Source organism: Geotrypetes seraphini, chromosome 2 (genome assembly GCF_902459505.1).
Source record: "Geotrypetes seraphini chromosome 2, aGeoSer1.1, whole genome shotgun sequence".
In the NCBI taxonomy this organism is placed as follows: Eukaryota; Metazoa; Chordata; class Amphibia; order Gymnophiona; family Dermophiidae; genus Geotrypetes; species Geotrypetes seraphini.
The window spans coordinates 853515-868505 of NC_047085.1; the positions used below are offsets into that span (position 1 = coordinate 853515).

The window sequence follows — 14991 nt, forward strand, 5'->3', positions numbered from 1 at the left end:
GAAGAGTCTGAATAATTCCTTTGGGTCTACACCAGGTTGTCTCCTCTAGTGAAAGGATGAGGATATATCTCACCAAGTCCTCCCAAGCTGACAGCGAGTACTGAGGGGGAACCTGAACCTATGGAAAAAGAAATTAAAGAAAATCCTCCTGAACCCTGGGATGGAGGTATTGGAGTCCAGTATATAGAGGCGGGGAACTCTTTAAGGCTATCCTGGCCTATTTACATATTGGAAGAAGTGAGGCTTCTGAAACTTAAAAGCAGCACTGACCCGATTCAAAAGACAGGAACCTTGTTAACAAACGTTTAGATCCAACAGCTGCTTTTGACTTAGTCAACCACAACCTTCAGGGCTTAGGCATAACCAACACTGTCTATTTGGACAACTGCACCAACTTCCCTGTGGTATACTGTAGGGCACTATCTATTTTCATATCTCCATTCCTCACTCATCCAATCTCTCAATTTCACCCTCCTATGTCTACGCGGATGATATACAGATTCTCAGTACCCTTGACTGTACTTCAAGCCAGGACATTAACTGCATTAAAAGTAAACTAGATCTCATTGCAAACTGGCTCTTATCTTGTAAAATAGTCTTTAAACCCGTTACATTAACGGGTGCTAGAATAGATGTGTCTGTCTGTGTTTCTTTCTCTCTCTCTCCTTGGCCGCTGTCTGTGTCCTTCTGTCTTCCCCCCCCCCGCCCCCGAGCAAAGCTGTCTGCCCCCAGCACACTCCTCCCCCAAAGCAGCCCCCCTTTCCCTCTCACTGACTGTCTCTCAATGGCCCCTTCTGTCTTCCCCCCAGAGCAAAGCTGTCTGTCCCCCAGCACACCTGGCCCTCCAAAGCAGCCCCCTTTCCCTCTCCCTGACTGTCTCTCCATGGCCCCGCTTCTGTATTCCCCCAGAGCAAAGCTGTCCGCCCCCCAGCACACCCCTCCCCTCAAAGCAGCCCCCTTTGTTTCTCCCTGTCTCTCTGTAGCCCCCCTTCTGTATTCCCCCCCAGAGCAAAGCTGTCTGCCCCCCAGCACACACCTCCCCCCAAAACAGTCCCCTTTCCCTCTCCCTGTCTCTCCATGGCCCCTTCTGTATTCCCCCCAGAGTAAAGCTGTCTGACCCCCAGCACACCTCCCCCCAAAGCAGTCCCCTTTCCCTCTCCCTAACTGTCTCTCCATGGCCCCTTCTGTCTGCCCCCCAGAGCAAAGCTGTCTGACCCCAGCACACCCCTCCCCCCCAAAGCAGCCCCCTTTCCCTCTCACTGACTGTCTCTCAATGGCCCCTTCTGTCTTCCCCCCAGAGCAAAGCTGTCTGTCCCCCAGCACACCTCGCCCTCCAAAGCAGCCCCCTTTCCCTCTCCCTGACTGTCTCTCCATGGCCCCGCTTCTGTATTCCCCCAGAGCAAAGCTGTCCGCCCCCCAGCACACCCCTCCCCTCAAAGCAGCCCCCTTTGTTTCTCCCTGTCTCTCTGTAGCCCCCCTTCTGTATTCCCCCCCAGAGCAAAGATGTCTGTCCCCCAGCAGCACACCCCTCCCCCCAAAGCAGCCCCCTTTTCCTCTCCCTGTCTCTCCATGGTCCCCCTTCTGTATTCCCCCCAGAGTAAAGCTGTCTGACCCCCAGCACACCTCCCCCCAAAGCAGTCCCCTTTCCCTCTCCCTAACTGTCTCTCCATGGCCCCTTCTGTCTTCCCCCCAGAGCAAAGCTGTCTGACCCCAGCACACCCCTCCCCCCCAAAGCAGCCCCCTTTCCTTCTACCTCACTGTCTCTCCGTGGCCCCCCCCCTTCTGTATTCCCCCAGAGCAAAGATGTCTGTCCCCCAGCAGCACACCCCTCCCCCCAAAGCAGCCCCCTTTTCCTCTCCCTGTCTCTCCATGGTCCCCCTTCTGTATTCCCCCCAGAGTAAAGCTGTCTGCCCCCCAGCACACCCCTCCCCCCAAAGCAGCCCCCTTTCCCTCTCCCTGACTGTCTCTCCATGGCCCCTTCTGTCATCCCCTTGGAACAAAGCTGTCTGTCCCCAGCACACATCCCCCTCCAAAGCAGCCCTTTCCCACTCCATAACTGTCTCTCCATGGCCCCTTCTGTCATCCCCCCCAGAGCAAAGCTGTCTGTCCCCAGCAAACCTACCCCCCCCAAAGCAGCCCCCTTTCCCTCTCCCTGTCTCTCCATGGCCCTCCTTATGTATTCACCCCTGTATAAAGCGGTCTGTCCCCCAGCAAACCCCTCCCCCCAAAGCAGCCCCCTTTCCCTGACTCTCCATGGCCCCTTCTGTCTTCCCCCAGAGCAAAGCTGTCTGTCCCCAGCACACCTCCCCCTCCAAAGCAGCCCTTTCCCACTCCCTAACTGTCTCTCCATGGCCCCTTCTGTCATCCCCCCAGAGCAAAGCTGTCTGTCCCGAGCAAACCTCCCCCCCCCAAAGCAGCCCCCTTTCCCTCTCCCTGTCTCTCCATGGCCCCTTCTATCTTCCCCCCACCCCCACAGCAAAGCTGTCTATCCCCAGCACACACCCTCCTCCCAAAGCAGCCCCATTTCCTTCTCCCTGACTGTCTCTCCATGGCCCCTTCCGTCGACCCACCCAGAGCAAAGCTGTCTGTCCCCAGCACACCTCTCCCCCCAAAGCACGCCCCTTTCCTTTTCCCTGTCTCTTCGTGGCCCCTCTTCTGTCTTCCCCCCAGAGCAAAGCTGTCTGCCCCCCAGCACACACCTACCCCCATAGCAGCCCCCTTTCCCTCTCCCTGACTGTCTCTCCATGGCCCCTTCCGTCGTCCCACCCAGAGCAAAGCTGTCTGTCCCCAGCACACCCCTCCCCCCCAAAGCAGCCCCCTTTCCCTCTCCCCTTGTATTGTTCCCGTTCTTACTCTCCCTCCATCCCAGGGTCTTCTGGCCTGCAACTCTTCAAAGCAGCCTGCAATCGTGGCCGGCTTTAGCAAACCTCGCAGGCCGCTCTCCAACTATGTAGCACGTTCCCTCTGACGTGATGCCGTGCGTCAGAGGGAACGTGCTACTGAAGTTGGAGAGCGGCCTGCGCGGTTCACTAAAGCCGGCCACAATCGCAGGCTACTTTGAAGAGGAGCACCAGCGGCGCCGGCGGTTAGTGAGTGGCTGCAGGAGGGGGAAAGCTCCAGTATGTAGCCGAGGACGTGGGCAGGGAGAGAGCTTGCCTGCGCTTCCACCAGCGGTCGGTGAGTGAGAACGGGAGGAGGGGAATGGCCAGAGTGATCCCTGCCGCCTGTGTGCAATTCTGGAGGCCACATTACCGTAAAGATGTACTTCGAGTTGAGTCAGTCCAGCGAATGGCCACTAGGATGGTCTCCGGACTCAAGGGTCTCTCATACGAGGAAAGACTGGGCAAGTTGCAGCTCTACTCTCTAGAGGAGCGCAGGGAGAGGGGTGACATGATTGAAACATTTAAGTACGTCACGGGTCGTGTCGAGGTGGAAAACGACCTTCAGTCACAAGGGGGCACCCACTCAAACTCAGAGGAGGGAGATTTGGTGGTGACACCAGGAGGTATTTCTTTACAGAAAGGATGGTGGATCACTGGAACAAACTACCGATGCAGGTGATCAAGGCCACTAGCGTGCTCCACTTTAAGAATAAATGGGACATCCACGTGGGATCTCTTCGTGGGTCGAGCAGCACTCTGACTTAATGGGGTGGGACAGTAGAGTGGGCAGACTTGATGGGCTATAGCCCTTTTCTGCCGTCATCTTTCTATGTTTCTATGTTCTAAAATAGAATATTGCCACGGATCACAACTCAAAATGGCAGGGATCACGCCGTTTTAAAAGCGCATGTGCGGGTAAGGTTTTATTATATAGGATTGAAGCTAAACTTGGACAAGACCTAGAGATTGTTATTATTTCTTGGAAGGGTGACCTCCAAATCTAACTCCCATTAGCATTAAAGGAACCGCAGTCACAACTCAACCATTAAAGTTCTAGGTGGCCTAATGGATAGAGCTGAGGGGCTACAGCCAGCCAGTCAGAGGCAGCGGGGGGAGGGCCTAGCTGTGGACTGCACCAGAGATGGGGGATGGAGAGATCAATCTGCTTGCTTGGAAGGGACTACAGACAGCCAGTCAGAGGCAGAGGGGGGAGGGCCAAGCTGTGGACTGCAAGAGAGTTGGTGGATGGAGAGATCAATCTGCTTGCTTGGGAGGGGCTACAGACAGCCAGTCAGAGGCAGCGGGGGGAAGGCCTAGCAGTGGACTGCAAGAGAGATGGGGAATGGGAAGATCAATCTGCTTGCTTGGGAGGGGCTACAGCCAGCCAGTCAGAGGCAGCAGGGGAGGGCCTAGCTATGGACTGCACCAGAGATGGGGAATGGGAAGATCAATCTGCTTGCTTGGGAGGGGCTATAGACAGCCAGTCAGAGGCAGGAGGGGGAGAGCCTAGACTGCAAGAGAGATGGGGGATGGAGAGATCAATCTGCTTGCTTGGGAGGGGCTACAGACAGCCAGTCAGAGGCAGCGGGGGGAAGGCCTAGCTGTGGAATGCAAGAGAGTTGGGGGATGGAGAGATCAATCTGCTTGCTTGGGAGGGGCTACAGCCAGCCAGTCAGAGGCAGCAGGGGAGGGCCTAGCTGTGGACTGCACCAGAGATGGGGGATGGAGAGATCAATCTGCTTGCTTGGGTGGGGCTACAGACAGCCAGTCAGAGGCAGAGGCAGAGGCAGAGGGGGGAGGGCCAAGCTGCGGACTGCAAGAGAGTTGGGGGATGGAGAGATCAATCTGCTTGCTTGGGAGGGGCTACAGACAGCCAGTCATAGTAACATAGTAACATAGTAGATGACGGCAGATAAAGACCCGAATGGTCCATCCAGTCTGCCCAACCTGATTCAATTTAAATTTTTTTTTTTTTTTTTCTTCTTAGCTATTTCTGGGCGAGAATCCAAAGCTTTTCCCGGTACTGTGCTTGGGTTCCAACTGCCGAAATCTCTGTTAAGACTTACTCCAGCCCATCTACACCCTCCCAGCCATTGAAGCCCTCCCCTGCCCATCCTCCTCCAAACGGCCATGCACAAACACAGACCGTACAAGTCTGCCCAGTAACTGGCCTAGTTCAATCTTTAATATTATTTTCTGATTCTAAATCTTCTGTGTTCATCCCACGCTTCTTTGAACTCAGTCACAGTTTTACTCTCCACCACCTCTCTCGGGAGCGCATTCCAGGCATCCACCACCCTCTCCGTAAAGTAGAATTTCCTAACATTGCCCCTGAATCTACCACCCCTCAACCTCAAATTATGTCCTCTGGTTTTACCATTTTCCTTTTTCTGGAAAATATTTTGTTCTACGTTAATACCCTTTAAGTATTTGAACGTCTGAATCATATCTCCCCTGTCTCTCCTTTCCTCTAGGGTATACATATTCAGGGCTTCCAGTCTCTCCTCATACGTCTTCTGGCGCAAGCCTCCTATCATTTTCGTCGCCCTCCTCTGGACCGCCTCAAGTCCTCTTACGTCTTTCGCCAGATACGGTCTCCAAAACTGAACACAATACTCCAAGTGGGGCCTCACCAATGACCTGTACAGGGGCATCAACACCTTCTTCCTTCTACTGACTACGCCTCTCTTTATACAGCCCAGAATCCTTCTGGCAGCAGCCACTGCCTTGTCACACTGTTTTTTCGCCTTTAGATCTTCGGACACTATCACCCCAAGATCCCTCTCCCCGTCCGTGCATATCAGCTTCTCTCCTCCCAGCATATACGGTTCCTTCCTATTATTAATCCCCAAATGCATTACTCTGCATTTCTTTGCATTGAATTTTAGTTGCCAGGCATTAGACCATTCCTCTAACTTTTGCAGATCCTTTTTCATATTTTCCACTCCCTCTACGGTGTCTACTCTGTTACAAATCTTGGTATCATCTGCAAAAAGGCACACTTTTCCTTCTAACCCTTCAGCAATGTCACTTACATACATATTGAACAGGATTGGCCCCAGCACCGAACCCTGAGGGACTCCACTAGTCACCTTTCCTTCCTTCGAGCGACTTCCATTAACCACCACCCTCTGGCGTCTGTCCGACAGCCAGTTTCTGACCCAGTTCACCACTTTGGGTCCTAACTTCAGCCCTTCAAGTTTGTTCAACAGCCTCCTATGAGGAACTGTATCAAAGGCTTTGCTGAAATCCAAGTAAATTACATCTAGCATATGTCCTCGATCCAGCTCTCTGGTCACCCAATCAAAAAATTCAATCAGGTTCGTTTGGCACGATTTACCTTTTGTAAAGCCATGTTGCCTCGGATCCTGTAACCCATTAGATTCAAGGAAATACACTATCCTTTCTTTCAGCAACACTTCCATTATTTTTCCAACAACTGAAGTGAGGCTCACCGGCCTGTAGTTTCCTGCTTCATCCCTGTGACCACTTTTATGAATAGGGACCACATCCGCTCTCCTCCAATCCCCAGGAATCACTCCCGTCTCCAGAGATTTGTTGAACAAGTCTTTAATAGGACTCGCCAGAACCTCTCTGAGTTCCCTTAGTATCCTGGGATGGATCCCGTCTGGTCCCATCGCTTTGTCCACCTTCAGTTTTTCAAGTTGCTCATAAACACCCTCCTCCGTGAACGGCGCAGAATCTACTCCATTTTCTCGTGTAACTTTGCCGGACAATCTCGGTCCTTCTCCAGGATTTTCTTCTGTGAACACAGAACAGAAGTATTTGTTTAGCACATTTGCTTTCTCCTCATCACTCTCCACATATTTGTTCCCAGCATCTTTTAGCCTAGCAATTCCATTTTTTATCTTCCTCCTTTCACTAATATATCTGAAAAAATTTTTATCTCCCTTTTTTACATTTTTAGCCATTTGTTCTTCCGCCTGTGCCTTCGCCAAACGTATTTCTCTCTTGGCTTCTTTCAATTTCACCCTGTAATCCTTTCTGCTCTCCTCTTCTTGGGTTTTTTTATATTTCATGAACGCCAACTCTTTCGCCTTTATTTTCTCAGCCACTAGGTTGGAGAACCATATCGGCTTCCTTTTTCTCTTGTTTTTATTGATTTTCTTCACATAAAGGTCCGTAGCCATTTTTATCGCTCCTTTCAGCTTAGACCACTGTCTTTCCACTTCTCTTATGTCCTCCCATCCTAACAGCTCTTTATTCAGGTACTTTCCCATTGCATTAAAGTCCGTACGTTTGAAATCTAGGACTTTAAGTATCGTGCGGCCGCTCTCCACTTTAGCCGTTATATCAAACCAAACCGTTTGATGATCACTACTACCCAGGTGAGCACCCACTCGAACATTAGAGATACTCTCTCCATTTGTGAGGACCAGATCCAATATCGCTTTTTCCCTTGTGGGTTCCGTCACCATTTGTCTGAGCAGAGCCTCTTGAAAGGCATCCACAATCTCCCTACTTCTTTCCGATTCCGCAGACGGAACATTCCAGTCCGCATCCGGCAGGTTGAAATCTCCCAACAGCAGAACCTCCTCTTTCCTTCCAAACTTTTGGATATCCACAATCAGATCCTTATCAATTTGCTGCGATTGAGTCGGAGGTCTGTAGACTACACCCACGTAGATAGAAGTTCCATCTTCTCTTTTCAGAGCAATCCATATCGCTTCTTCCTCTCCCCAGGTCCCTTGCATTTCGGTCGCTTGGATATTGATCTTTACATAGAGAGCTACTCCTCCACCTTTATGACCATCTCTGTCCTTCCTAAAAAGATTATATCCCGGTATGTTTGCATCCCATCCATGTGATTCACTGAACCATGTCTCTGTGATAGCAACAATATCTAGATCTGCCTCTAATATCAGGGCTTGCAGATCATGAACTTTGTTGCTTAGACTGCGAGCATTTGTGGTCATCGCTTTCCAGCTATTTTTCAGCGATAAGTCAGTCAGAGGCAGTGGGGGGAGGGCCTAGCTATGGACTGCACCAGAGATGGGGAATGGTAAGATCAATCTGCTTGCTTGGGAGGGGCTATAGACAGCCAGTCAGAGGCACAGGGGGAGAACCTGGCTGTGGACTGCAAGAGAGATGGGGGATGGAGAGATCAATCTGCTTGCTTGGGAGGGGCTACAGACAGCCAGTCAGAGGCAGCGGGGGGAAGGCCTAGCTGTGGACTGCAAGAGAGTTGGGGGATGAAGAGATCAATCTGCTTGCTTGGGAGGGGCTACAGCCAGCCAGTCAGAGGCAGCAGGGGAGGGCCTAGCTGTGGACTGCACCAGAGATGGGGGATGGAGAGATCAATCTGCTTGCTTGGGTGGGACTACAGACAGCCAGTCAGAGGCAGCGGGGGGAAGGCCTAGCTGTGGACTGCAAGAGAGATGGGGGATGGAGAGATCAATCTGCTTGCTTGGGAGGGGCTACAGACAGCCAGTCAGAGGCAGCGGGGGGAAGGACTAGCTGTGGACTGCAAGAGAGATGAGGGATGGAGAGATCAATCTGCTTGCTTGGGAGGGGCTACAGACAGCCAGTCAGAGGCAGCGGGGGGAAGGCCTAGCTGTGGACTGCAAGAGAGATGGGGAATGGGAAGATCAATCTGCTTGCTTGGGAGGGGCTACAGCCAGCCAGTCAGAGGCAGCAGGGGAGGGCCTAGCTGTGGATTGTACCAGAGATGGGGGATGGAGAGATCAATCTGCTTGCTTGGGAGGGGCTACAGACAGCCAGTCATAGGCAGCGGGGGGAAGGCCTAGCTGTGGACTGCAAGAGAGATGGGGAATGGGAAGATCAATCTGCTTGCTTGGGAGGGGCTACAGCCAGCCAGCCAGAGGCAGCAGGGGAGGGCCTAGCTGTGGACTGCACCAGAGATGGGGGATGGAAAGATCAATCTGCTTGCTTGGGTGGGGCTACAGACAGCCAGTCAGAGGCAGCGGGGGGAAGGCCTAGCTGTGGACTGCAAGAGAGATGGGGGATGGAGAGATCAATCTGCTTGCTTGGGAGGGGCTACAGACAGCCAGTCAGAGGCAGCGGGGGGAAGGCCTAGCTGTGGACTGCAAGAGAGATGGGGAATGGGAAGATCAATCTGCTTGCTTGGGAGGGGCTACAGCCAGCCAGTCAGAGGCAGCAGTGGAGGGCCTAGCTGTGGATTGTACCAGAGATGGGGGATGGAGAGATCAATCTGCTTGCTTGGGTGGGGCTACAGACAGCCAGTCAGAGGCAGCGGGGGGAAGGCCTAGCTGTGGACTGCAAGAGAGTTGGGGGATGAAGAGATCAATCTGCTTACTTGGGAGGGGCTACAGCCAGCCAGTCAGAGGCAGCAGGGGAGGGCCTAGCTGTGGACTGCACCAGAGATGGGGGATGGAGAGATCAATCTGCTTGCTTGGGTGGGACTACAGATAGCCAGTCAGAGGCAGCGGGGGGAAGGCCTAGCTGTGGACTGCAAGAGAGATGGGGGATGGAGAGATCAATCTGCTTGCTTGGGAGGGGCTACAGACAGCCAGTCAGAGGCAGCGGGGGAAGGTCTAGCTGTGGACTGCAAGAGAGTTGGGGGATGAAGAGATCAATCTGCTTGCTTGGGAGGGGCTACAGCCAGCCAGTCAGAGGCAGCAGGGGAGGGCCTAGCTGTGGACTGCACCAGAGATGGGGGATGGAGAGATCAATCTGCTTGCTTGGGTGGGACTACAGACAGCCAGTCAGAGGCAGCGGGGGGAAGGCCTTGCTGTGGACTGCAAGAGAGATGGGGAATGGGAAGATCAATCTGCTTGCTTGGGAGGGGCTACAGCCAGCCAGTCAGAGGCAGCAGGGGAGGGCCTAGCTGTGGATTGTACCAGAGATGGGGGATGGAGAGATCAATCTGCTTGCTTGGAAGGGGCTACAGACAGCCAGTCAGAGGCAGCGGGGGGAAGGCCTAGCTGTGGACTGCAAGAGAGATGGGGGATGGAGAGATCAATCTGCTTGCTTGGGAGGGGCTACAGACAGCCAGTCAGAGGCAGCGGGGGAAGGTCTAGCTGTGGACTGCAAGAGAGTTGGGGGATGAAGAGATCAATCTGCTTGCTTGGGAGGGGCTACAGCCAGCCAGTCAGAGGCAGCAGGGGAGGGCCTAGCTGTGGACTGCACCAGAGATGGGGGATGGAGAGATCAATCTGCTTGCTTGGGTGGGACTACAGACAGCCAGTCAGAGGCAGCGGGGGGAAGGCCTTGCTGTGGACTGCAAGAGAGATGGGGAATGGGAAGATCAATCTGCTTGCTTGGGAGGGGCTACAGCCAGCCAGTCAGAGGCAGCAGGGGAGGGCCTAGCTGTGGATTGTACCAGAGATGGGGGATGGAGAGATCAATCTGCTTGCTTGGAAGGGGCTACAGACAGCCAGTCAGAGGCAGCGGGGGGAAGGCCTAGCTGTGGACTGCAAGAGAGATGGGGGATGGAGAGATCAATCTGCTTGCTTGGGTGGGGCTACAGACAGCCAGTCAGAGGCAGCGGGGGGAAGGCCTAGCTGTGGACTGCAAGAGAGATGGGGAATGGGAAGATCAATCTGCTTGCTTGGGAGGGGCTACAGCCAGCCAGTCAGAGGCAGCAGTGGAGGGCCTAGCTGTGGATTGTACCAGAGATGGGGGATGGAGAGATCAATCTGCTTGCTTGGGTGGGGCTACAGACAGCCAGTCAGAGGCAGCGGGGGGAAGGCCTAGCTGTGGACTGCAAGAGAGTTGGGGGATGAAGAGATCAATCTGCTTACTTGGGAGGGGCTACAGCCAGCCAGTCAGAGGCAGCAGGGGAGGGCCTAGCTGTGGACTGCAAGAGAGTTGGGGGATGAAGAGATCAATCTGCTTGCTTGGGAGGGGCTACAGACAGCCAGTCAGAGGCAGCGGGGGGAAGGCCTAGCTGTGGACTGCAAGAGAGATGGGGGATGGAGAGATCAATCTGCTTGCTTGGGAGGGGCTACAGACAGCCAGTCAGAGGCAGCGGGGGAAGGTCTAGCTGTGGACTGCAAGAGAGTTGGGGGATGAAGAGATCAATCTGCTTGCTTGGGAGGGGCTACAGCCAGCCAGTCAGAGGCAGCAGGGGAGGGCCTAGCTGTGGACTGCACCAGAGATGGGGGATGGAGAGATCAATCTGCTTGCTTGGGTGGGACTACAGACAGCCAGTCAGAGGCAGCGGGGGGAAGGCCTTGCTGTGGACTGCAAGAGAGATGGGGGATGGAGAGATCAATCTGCTTGCTTGGGAGGGGCTACAGACAGCCAGTCAGAGGCAGCGGGGGGAAGGCCTAGCAGTGGACTGCAAGAGAGATGGGGAATGGGAAGATCAATCTGCTTGCTTGGGAGGGGCTACAGCCAGCCAGTCAGAGGCAGCAGGGGAGGGCCTAGCTGTGGATTGTACCAGAGATGGGGGATGGAGAGATCAATCTGCTTGCTTGGGAGGGGCTACAGACAGCCAGTCAGAGGCAGCGGGGGGAAGGCCTAGCTGTGGACTGCAAGAGAGATGGGGAATGGGAAGATCAATCTGCTTGCTTGGGAGGGGCTACAGCCAGCCAGTCAGAGGCAGCAGGGGAGGGCCTCTCTGTGGACTGCACCAGAGATGGGGGATGGAGAGATCAATCTGCTTGCTTGGGTGGGGCTACAGACAGCCAGTCAGAGGCAGCGGGGGGAAGGCCTAGTTGTGGACTGCAAGAGAGATGGGGAATGGGAAGATAAATCTGCTTGCTTGGGAGGGGCTACAGCCAGCCAGTCAGAGGCAGCAGGGGAGGGCCTAGCTGTGGATTGTACCAGAGATGGGGGATGGAGAGATCAATCTGCTTGCTTGGGAGGGGCTACAGACAGCCAGTCAGAGGCAGCGGGGGGAAGGCCTAGCTGTGGACTGCAAGAGAGATGGGGAATGGGAAGATCAATCTGCTTGCTTGGGAGGGTCTACAGCCAGCCAGTCAGAGGCAGCGGGGGGAGGGCCTAGCTGTGGACTGCACCAGAGATGGGGGATGGAGAGATCAATCTGCTTGCTTGGGTGGGGCTACAGACAGCCAGTCAGAGGCAGCGGGGGGAAGGCCTAGCTGTGGACTGCAAGAGAGATGGGGAATGGGAAGATCAATCTGCTTGCTTGGGAGGGGCTACAGACAGCCAGTCAGAGGCAGCAGGGGAGGGCCTAGCTGTGGACTGCAAGAGAGATGGGGGATGGAAAGATCAATCTGCTTGCTTGGGAGGGGCTACAGACAGCCAGTCAGAGGCAGCGGGGGGAAGGCCTAGCTGTGGACTGCAAGAGAGATGGGGAATGGGAAGATCAATCTGCTTGCTTGGGAGGGGCTACAGCCAGCCAGTCAGAGGCAGCAGGGGAGGGCCTAGCTGTGGCCTGCAAGAGAGATGGGGGATGGAAAGATCAATCTGCTTGCTTGGGTGGGGCTACAGACAGCCAGTCAGAGGCAGCAGGGGAGGGCCTAGCTGTGGACTGCAAGAGAGATGGGGAATGGGAAGATCAATCTGCTTGCTTGGGAGGGGCTACAGACAGCCAGTCAGAGGCAGCAGGGGAGGGCCTAGCTGTGGACTGCAAGAGAGATGGGGGATGGAAAGATCAATCTGCTTGCTTGGGAGGGGCTACAGCCAGCCAGTCAGAGGCAGCGGGGGGAAGGCCTAGCTGTGGACTGCAAGAGAGATGGGGAATGGGAAGATCAATCTGCTTGCTTGGGAGGGGCTACAGCCAGCCAGTCAGAGGCAGCAGGGGAGGGCCTAGCTGTGGCCTGCAAGAGAGATGGGGGATGGAAAGATCAATCTGCTTGCTTGGGTGGGGCTACAGACAGCCAGTCAGAGGCAGCGGGGGGAAGGCCTAGCTGTGGACTGCAAGAGAGATGGGGGATGGAGAGATCAATTTGCTTGCTGGCCACTCTGAAAGAAAAGAAAACAGAGCAAGGAATTTAGTTTGAAAGACAAGCTGGACCAATTGGTAAACAGACAGGAACTGAAGGGCTTAGAAGGAATCACTAACTATCAAACTAAATAAAAACAAAAATACAGTGAGCCCTCCGAACCGCGGTTTCAGTATCTGCGTATTCGGTTATTCGCGAGTTGGTTTTTTTTAAAATAAAGCTTCATTCCATTAGTGGTTAGCGCATGCGTTGATTTAGCGTGCGCTAAAACGCTTAGCGCACCTTAGTAAAAGAGGGCCTTAGTGTGCTATATTATGGTGCTTAACATTAGGCATCCTTTCTTGAATCTACTCCTATATACTCCCATCGATAAATAAGATGTTCCCAGTGAAACCTAAATAAGGATACAATTATGATGGTTAAAATGGCTGCAATAAGCAAAGATAAGACATATTCAATAATGCAATTTGTGGTAACAGAAAAACCTTTAATGGATAAAGAGAAGCACAAGGATGATTATAGTCAATTGTCGTGCAACTGAGACAAACGTGACAACCATATATTTTCATTTTCATAGTAAAAAAAAAATCAATTTAAAAAAGAAAAATTGGAACTACAAGTCCTTAGAACCAAGGAGGTGTAATGGTGCGCCCGCACTTGGAGTACTGTGTCCAGTACTGGTCGCCGTACCTCAAGAAGGACATGGCGGTACTTGAGAGAGTCCAGAGAAGAGCAACTAAGCTAATAAAGGGTAAGGGGGGACCTCTCATATACTGATAGACTGAAAAAGCTGGGGCTTTTCTCGCTGGAAAAGCGACGACTTAGAGGAGACATGATAGAAACCTTCAAGGTCATGAAGGACATAGAAAAAGTGGACAGGGACAGATTTTTCAAACTATGGGGAACCTCAAGTACAAGGGGGCACTCAGTGAAATTGAGAGGGGAAAGGTTTAGAACAAATGCCAGGAAGTTCTTTTTCACCCAGAGGGTGGTGGATACATGGAATGCGCTACCGGAGGATGTGATAAGCAGAAGCACGCTACAGGGCTTCAAAGAAGGTCTGGACAGGTACCTGGAGGACAAAGGGATTGAGGGGTACAGATAAGAGTAGAGGTAAGGTTATAGGGATAGGATTAGAGGTAAATGGTAAAATTAGTCAGAGACCACTTTTCAGGCAGTGGGCCTGATGGGCCGCCGCGAGAGCGGACCGCTGGGCGAGATGGACCTCTGGTCTGCCTCAGCGGAGGCAACTTCTTATGTCCCTTTCCTGTTCGGTTTTTCCTAGAGTTGCACCCGACATACTGTACTTGTGTTCCTTATTTTTTCTGCCTAAGTGCACGACTTTGCATTTTTCCACATTAAACTTCATCTGCCATTTATCTGCCCAATTTTCCAATCGGCTCAATTCGCTCTGGAGTTCCTCACTGTCCTTCTGTGATTTGATTGCCCGGCATAGCTTTGTGTCATCTGCGAACTTGATGAGCTCACTAGATGTTCCATCCTCCAGGTCATTTATGAAAATATTAAATAAGAAGGGCCAAGTACAGAGCCCTGGGGCACACCACTAGTCACAGTCTCCCAGTCTGAGAATTTCCCATTTACGCCCACTCTGCCTTCTGTTCTCCCTTTAGTTCCTGGTTTCCCAATATTGGAGCCCTTCGGCCTAACACATTTTTACAGAGTTATTACTCCAGATATCTCATTCCATAAAATTGGGCCTGCAACAGAAAAGCAGGATTTTATAATACTGACATACGTCACTTCTTCCCTTTTATGTACATCTAATAACATACAATTTTCCGATCTTAACGATCTGCTCGGTCTATACAATGTCAAGCACATGATCAAATAATCAGGTTAAGTATCATAAATCCCTTGTTGGACTATCTTCAAGATTTTAAAATAATAAACTGGTAATCAATGAAGTTTCTTCAAAATTGAAGACGTGTGGTCAAAAAGGGACTGCTGCTGAATTCTGTGAAGAAAAGCATGTCCTGTAGGCAATCGGCTTGTGCCAACACCTCTCCAGCCCTTTTCCTTGCTGGCACCCCCCACTGCCTGTTTGAAGGACCTTTGCGCATCATGACGACATTGCACACTTCTGGATGTCTCGAGCCGCAGACAGTAAGATTAGTGTGCTGTGATTCAAGAAAGATTGCGAGATACTGTTACAGAGGAAGAAGCGACAGGCTTTAGCAGTTTGTTGGTTCTGATCAGAGGAGAGAGAGGAGTCAAAGATAACCCCAAGGTTG

General features: G+C 52.7%; 1 protein-coding gene across 3 annotated transcripts in view; it reads right to left on the reverse strand.

Annotated features, from left to right (window-relative positions):
* PARP10 (poly(ADP-ribose) polymerase family member 10) overlaps positions 1 to 14991 on the reverse strand; it is a 183996-nt gene that overhangs the window by 139528 nt on the left and 29477 nt on the right. The gene's annotated exons all lie outside the window — the stretch shown is intronic.